Genomic DNA, 6,323 nt, shown 5'->3' with positions numbered 1-6,323 from the left:
ATCATCAGAAAATTCTTCATGAATTAGGAAGTTGTCATGCACTTAGTGATAGGTACAGGTATAAATGTTCAATATTCTGCTCAAAAGCTTTGGTTTTATTATTACCAATGACTACTGGCCTCTGTTTAACTTGTCAGGCTAGGTTAAAAGAAGATTAACAGTTAGTGAATTTTATTGTTCATCACACTAAATTTCACTGTTTCAAATTCTGGAAAAGATTAAAATGGAAGGCCCTACACGGTCAGTGACAGAACCTTAAAGTACTTTATAAAATCTTTTTATGGCTCCAAAGTAAATTAGATATACATGCCAAGTATGTGGTGATATAAAACAGAGGAAAAAGGTTAAGAAATGTAATAAATAAAAGAGATAATTATGTGCTCCCTTGTCAACACAAATACTAAAATTGGATTGATACAGAGAAGATTAGCATTGCCCCTGTGCAAAGATAACATGCAGATTTGTTAAGCATTTGATACTTTCATAAAGGATAATAGGTGGAAAACTCCAACATAAAGAGGGAAACTACACTTTAGAAGAAGCAAGAAATTAATCTTCATTCAGCATACCCAAAAGAAGATAGTCATACAACCATAGTTTAACCTCTAACAACAAAATCAATCACTATTCCTTCATATTGCTTAACATCAATAGGCTCAATTCCCCAATAAAAAGACATATACTAACAGACTGAATATGAAAAGATGACCCAGCATTTTGCTACATGCAGGAAACACACCTCAGTGACAAAGACAAACACTCTGTCAGAGTAAAAAGCTGCAAAATGTATTTTCAAGCAAGTGATCCCAAGAAACAAGCTACAGTAGCAATTCTAATATTGAATAAAATTGACTTTCCACCAAAAGTTATCAAAAAAGATAAGAAAGGACACTTTTACACATCTATGTTCAATTCTGAACATCTATGCTCCAAATATAAGAGCACGTTCAAAAAAAAAATCTTTACTACAGCTCAAAGCACACATTGCACCTCATACAATGATAGTGGAAGGCTTCAACACCCCATTCTCATCAATGGACAGGTCATGGAAACAGAAATTAAACAGAGACACAGTGAAACTAGCACAAGTTATGAACCAAATGGATTTAACAGATATCTATACATTTCATCCTAAAACAATATACCTTCTTCTCAGCACCTCATGGTACTTTCCCCAAAATTGACCATATAGTTGCTTACAAAACAAGCCTCAACAGATAAAGGAATAGAGGAAGATTGAATTAGTCCCATATATGCTATCAGATCACCATGGAGTAAGGCTGGTCTTCAATGACAACAAAAACAACAGAAAGCCTACATACACATGGAAGCTGATCAATGCTCTACTCAATGATAACTTGGTCAAGGAAGAAATTAAAAAAAATTTAATTATTTTTATAATTTAATGAAAATGGTAGAATAGCATACCCAAAATTATGGGATATAATGAAAACAGTGCAAGAGGAAAATTCATAATTCTAAATGCATCCAAATAGAAACTGGAGAGAGCATACAATAACACTTGACAGCACACCTAAAAACTCTAGAAGAAAAAGAAGAAAATACACAGAAGAGGAGCACACAGAAGAAAATTATCAAACCCGAGGCTTAAATCAACCAAATAGAAACAAAAATAACTGTACAAAGAATCAACAAAACAATGAGCTGGTTCTTTGTGAAAATTATCAAGATAGATAAATCACAGGTGACATAGATAGAATCCAAATTAACAAAATCAGAAATGAAAGGGGAGGCATAACAACAGAAACTAAGGAAATAAAAAAAAAAACAAAAAAAAAACAAAACATCAGATCCTAAGCCTATACTCAACAAAACTGGAAAAAGTGGAAGAAGTGGACAAGTTTATAGACAGATACCAGGTACCAAAGTTAAATCAGGATCAGATAAACCATCTAAATAGTCCCATAACTCCTAAAGAAATAGAAGCAGTCATTAAATGTCTCCCAACCAAAAAGATCAAATACCAATACTCTTCAAACTGTTCCACAAAATAGAAACAGAAGGAAGATTACCCAATTTGTTCTAAAATTTGTTCCATGAAGCCACAATTATGCTTATACCAAAACCATACAAAGAACCAACAAAGAAAAACTTCAGACTGATTTCCCTTATGACTATTGATACAACAATACTCAATAAAAGTCTTGCAAATCAAACCAAGAACACATCAAAGCAATCATTCACCATGTATAAGTAGATTTCATACCAGGGATGCAGGGATAATTCAATATAAAGAAATCCATCATGAAGCAAAGAAGTACAGGCCGACAGGAACGGGATGTAGATCTCTCCTGAGAGACACAGCCAGAATACAGCAAATACATAGGCGAATGCCAGCAGCGAACAACTGAACTGAGAAGGAGACCCCCGTTGAAGGAATCAGAGAAAGGACTGGAAGAGCTTGAAGGGGCACTAGACCCCATATGTACAACAATGCCAAGCAACCAGAGCTTCCAGGGACAAAGCCACTACCCAAAGACAATACATGGACTGACCCTGGGCTCCAACCTCATAGGTAGCAATGAATAGCCTAGTAAGAGTTCCAGTGGAAGGGGAAGCCCATGTTCCTGCCAAGACTGAACCCCCAGTGAACGGGATTGTTGGGGGGAGGGTGGTAATGGGGGGAGGATGGGGAGGGGAAGCCCATGTAGAAGAGGAGGGGGAGGGGTTGGGGGATGTTGGCCAGGAAACCGGGAAAGGGAATAACAATTGAAATGTAAATAAGAAATACTCAAGTTAATAAAGAAAAAAAAAAAAAAAAAAAAAAGAAATCCATCAACCTAATCCACTATATAAACAAACTGAAAAAAAAATAAAAATACATCATGACCATCTCATTGGATTCTGAGAAAGCGTTTGACAAAATTCAATGCCCCATTCATGTTAAACGTCTTGGAAAAATCAGGAATTCAAGGCCCATGCCTAAATACAGTATAAGCAAAATACACTAAATCAGTAGCCAATATCAAACTAAATGGAGAGAAACTTGAAGCAATCACGTTAAAACCAGGGACTAGACAAGACTACCCACTCTCTCCCTACCTATTCATTATAGCACTCAAAATCCTAGCCAGAGCAATAAGATAGCAAAAGAAGGTCAAAAGGATACAAATTGCAAAGGAAGAATGAGCAGTCCAGACTGCGCCAGGATATGAACACACCCAGTCAAACAGGTCCCTGAACCCAAATCCCATGAGAGGGAGAGCTAGACCTTCAGAGGGGCAGACATGTCTGGGAAACCAGAGGAGACTACTCTCTACCCATACTTCTGACTATAGGGGAAAACGCCTAGCACCATCTTGGCCCCCTGTGAACAAGGACCCAGGAGAAGAAGGGGCAGGCCCTTCTGGTTGCTGCCCTCATAGAGAGATGAAAGCCAGCCCCGAGCAGCGACTTCAGGCCCCAGACCAGAGAGGAAAATGCCTAGCACCATCTGGGCGGCCTGTGCACAGGGACCCAGGAGCAGTAGGAGCAGGGCACTTCGGGATGCTGTCCTCATGGAGATCTGAAAGCCAGCCCTGAGGAGTGACTTCAGGCCCAAGACCAGATTCTGTTCCAAGTGACCTGCCTGGTGGACTCAGGACACACAAAGGCAAAATTCCTCTGGGACCAGACACTTCTGGTTTCTAGCTCACGCCTGAACTTCGATGATCCCAGCCCACAGCTCCCTGCTCCCAAAACTCATGGGAGAGAGAGCTGATCACTGAGAAGTGTGGGCAATCCTGAGACTGCAGGGCAGGAGAGACTGCCACTTCTGCCCATCCTTGCCCACATCCTTGGCCCAAGAGGAAACTGTATAGTGTCTCTGGGCATGTGAAGATTGAAGCAGTCAAGCTGCAGGAGACCTGTGGTCCAGACTGCACCCAGATCTGAAAGGACCAGTCAAATAGCTCCCTGCACCCAAATTCCATGTGAGGGAAAGCTAGATCTTCAGAGGGGCAGACACGCCAGGGAAACCAGAAGAGACTACTCTCTGCCCACATTTCTGAGTCTAGAGGAAAATTCCTAGCACCACCTGGGGCCTCTGTACACAGGGACCTAGGAGAAGTAGGGGCAGTCCCTTCTGGTTCCTGCCCACAGGGGCAGCTGAAAGCCAGTGGACAGGAGTGACTACATGCCTGAGAGAAGAACACTCTTTTCCCATAACTGAAAACAAAACAAAACAAAACAAAACAAAACAGGAAAACAGGTCCACAGCACTCCTGATACACAGGCCTATAGGAAGGACCTCCACATCAAACCAGATACACTCAAACTAATAGAAGAAATTTGGGGAAGAATCTCAAACACATGGGCACTGGAGAAAATTTCCTGAACAAAACACTAATGGCTTATGCTCTAAGATCCAGAATTGAAAAATGGGATCTCATAAAACTGCAAAGCTTCTGTAAGGTAAAGGACATTGTTGTTAAGACAAAACAGCAACCAACAGATTGGGAAAAGATCTTTACCAATCCTACTACAGATAGAGGGCTTATATCCAAAATATACAAAGAACTCAAGATGTTATACCACAGGGAGACAAATAACCCTATTAAAAAATAGGGTTCAGAGCTAAACAAAGAATTCACAGCTGAGGAATGCCAAATGGCTGAGAAACACCTAAAGAAATGTTCAACATCGTTAGTCATAAGGGAAATGCAAATCAAAACAACCCTGAGATTTCACCTCACACCAGTGAGAATGGCTAAGATAAAAAACGCAGGTGACTGCAAATGCAGGTGAGGATGTGGAGAAAGAGGAACATTCACTCCTCCATTGTTGGTGGGTTGAAGACTGGTACAACCATTCTGGAAATCAGTCTGTAGGTTCCTCAGAAAATTGGACATTGAACTACCTGAGGACCCAGCTATACCTCTCTTGGGCACATACCCAAAATATGTCCCAACATATAACAAAAACACATGCTCCACTATGTTCATAGCAGTCTTTTTTATAATAGCCAGAAGCTGGAAAGAACCCAGATGCCCTTCAACAGAGGAATGGATACAGAAAATGTGGTACATCTACACAATGGAATACTACTCAGCTATCAAAAACAATGACTTGTTGAAATTCATAAGAAAATGTAATGATCTAGAAAATATAATCCTGAATGAGGTAACCCAATCACAGAAAAGTACACATGGAGTGCACTCATTGACAAGTGGATATTAGCCCAAATGCTCGAATTACCCATGATTCACAGAACACATGAAACTCAAGAAGGAGGACGAAAATGCATATGCTTCACTCCTTCTTTTAATGGGAAACAAGAATACCCGTAGGAGTGGATACGGAGGTAAAGTTTAAAACAGAGACTGAAGGCACACCCATTCAGAGCCTGCCCCACATGTGGCCCATACTACATAAGATGGATGAAGCAAAGAGGTGCAGGCTGACCCGAACCGGATGTATACCTCTCCTGAGAGACACAGCCAGGATATGGCAAATACATAGGCAAATGCCAGCAACAAACCACTGAACTGAGATCGGGACCCCCGTTGAAGGAATCAGAGAAAGGACTGAAAGAGCTGAAGGGGCTTTAGACCCCATATGAACAACACCAACCAGAGATTCCAGAGAATAAGCCACTACCCAAAGACTATACATGGACTGACCCTGGGCTCCAAATTCATAGGTAGGAATGAATAGCCTAGTAGTGTCACCAGTGGAAGGGGAAGCCCTTGGTCCTGCCAAGGTTAGACCCCCAGTGAATGGGATTCTTGGTGGGAGGGCAGTAATGGGAGGTGGATGGGGGAGGGGAACACCTACATAAAATGGGAAGGGGAGGGGTTAGCGAGGATGTTGGCTTAGAAACCTAGAGAGGGAATAACATTTGAAATGTAAATAAGAAATAACCAATTTAATGAAGATGGAGGGAAAAAAGAAAAGGAAGAATAAAAAATATCACTACTTGCAGATTATATGATAGTATAGTTAAATAACCCCAAAAATTGCACCCAAAAATTCCTACAGTTGATAAAAACTTTCAGCGAAGTGGCTGGTTATAAAATTAACTCAAATCAGTAGCTTTTCTCTACTCAATGAATGAACAGGCTGAGAAAAAATATTAAGGAAACAACACCCTTCACAATAGTCACAAATAGTAAAAAATACCCGGGTGTGACTCTCACTGAGCAAGTGGAAGATCTGTATGACAAAAAATTCAAGTCTTTGAAAAAAAGAAATTGAAGAAGGTCTCAGAAGATGGAAAGATCTCCCATGCTCATGGATTGGCAGGATTAATATAGTAAAAATGGCCATGTTGAGGAAAGCAATCTACAGACTCAATGCAATCCCCATTAAAATTCTAACTCAAT

General features: G+C 40.4%; 1 non-coding gene across 1 annotated transcript; it reads left to right on the top strand.

The window, feature by feature from the left end:
- The first annotated feature begins 377 nt into the window (after nucleotides 1-377).
- On the top strand, nucleotides 378-483 carry LOC116906325. Its single transcript, XR_004388612.1, has one exon. It is a non-coding gene; the product is annotated as a U6 spliceosomal RNA (small nuclear RNA).
- The last annotated feature ends 5,840 nt before the right edge of the window (nucleotides 484-6,323 follow it).

This window comes from Rattus rattus, chromosome 7 (assembly GCF_011064425.1).
Source record: "Rattus rattus isolate New Zealand chromosome 7, Rrattus_CSIRO_v1, whole genome shotgun sequence".
NCBI classification, from domain to species: domain Eukaryota; kingdom Metazoa; phylum Chordata; class Mammalia; order Rodentia; family Muridae; genus Rattus; species Rattus rattus.
The sequence above is the reverse complement of the archived record's forward strand: the minus strand, read 5'-3'. Positions and strand labels throughout refer to the sequence as shown.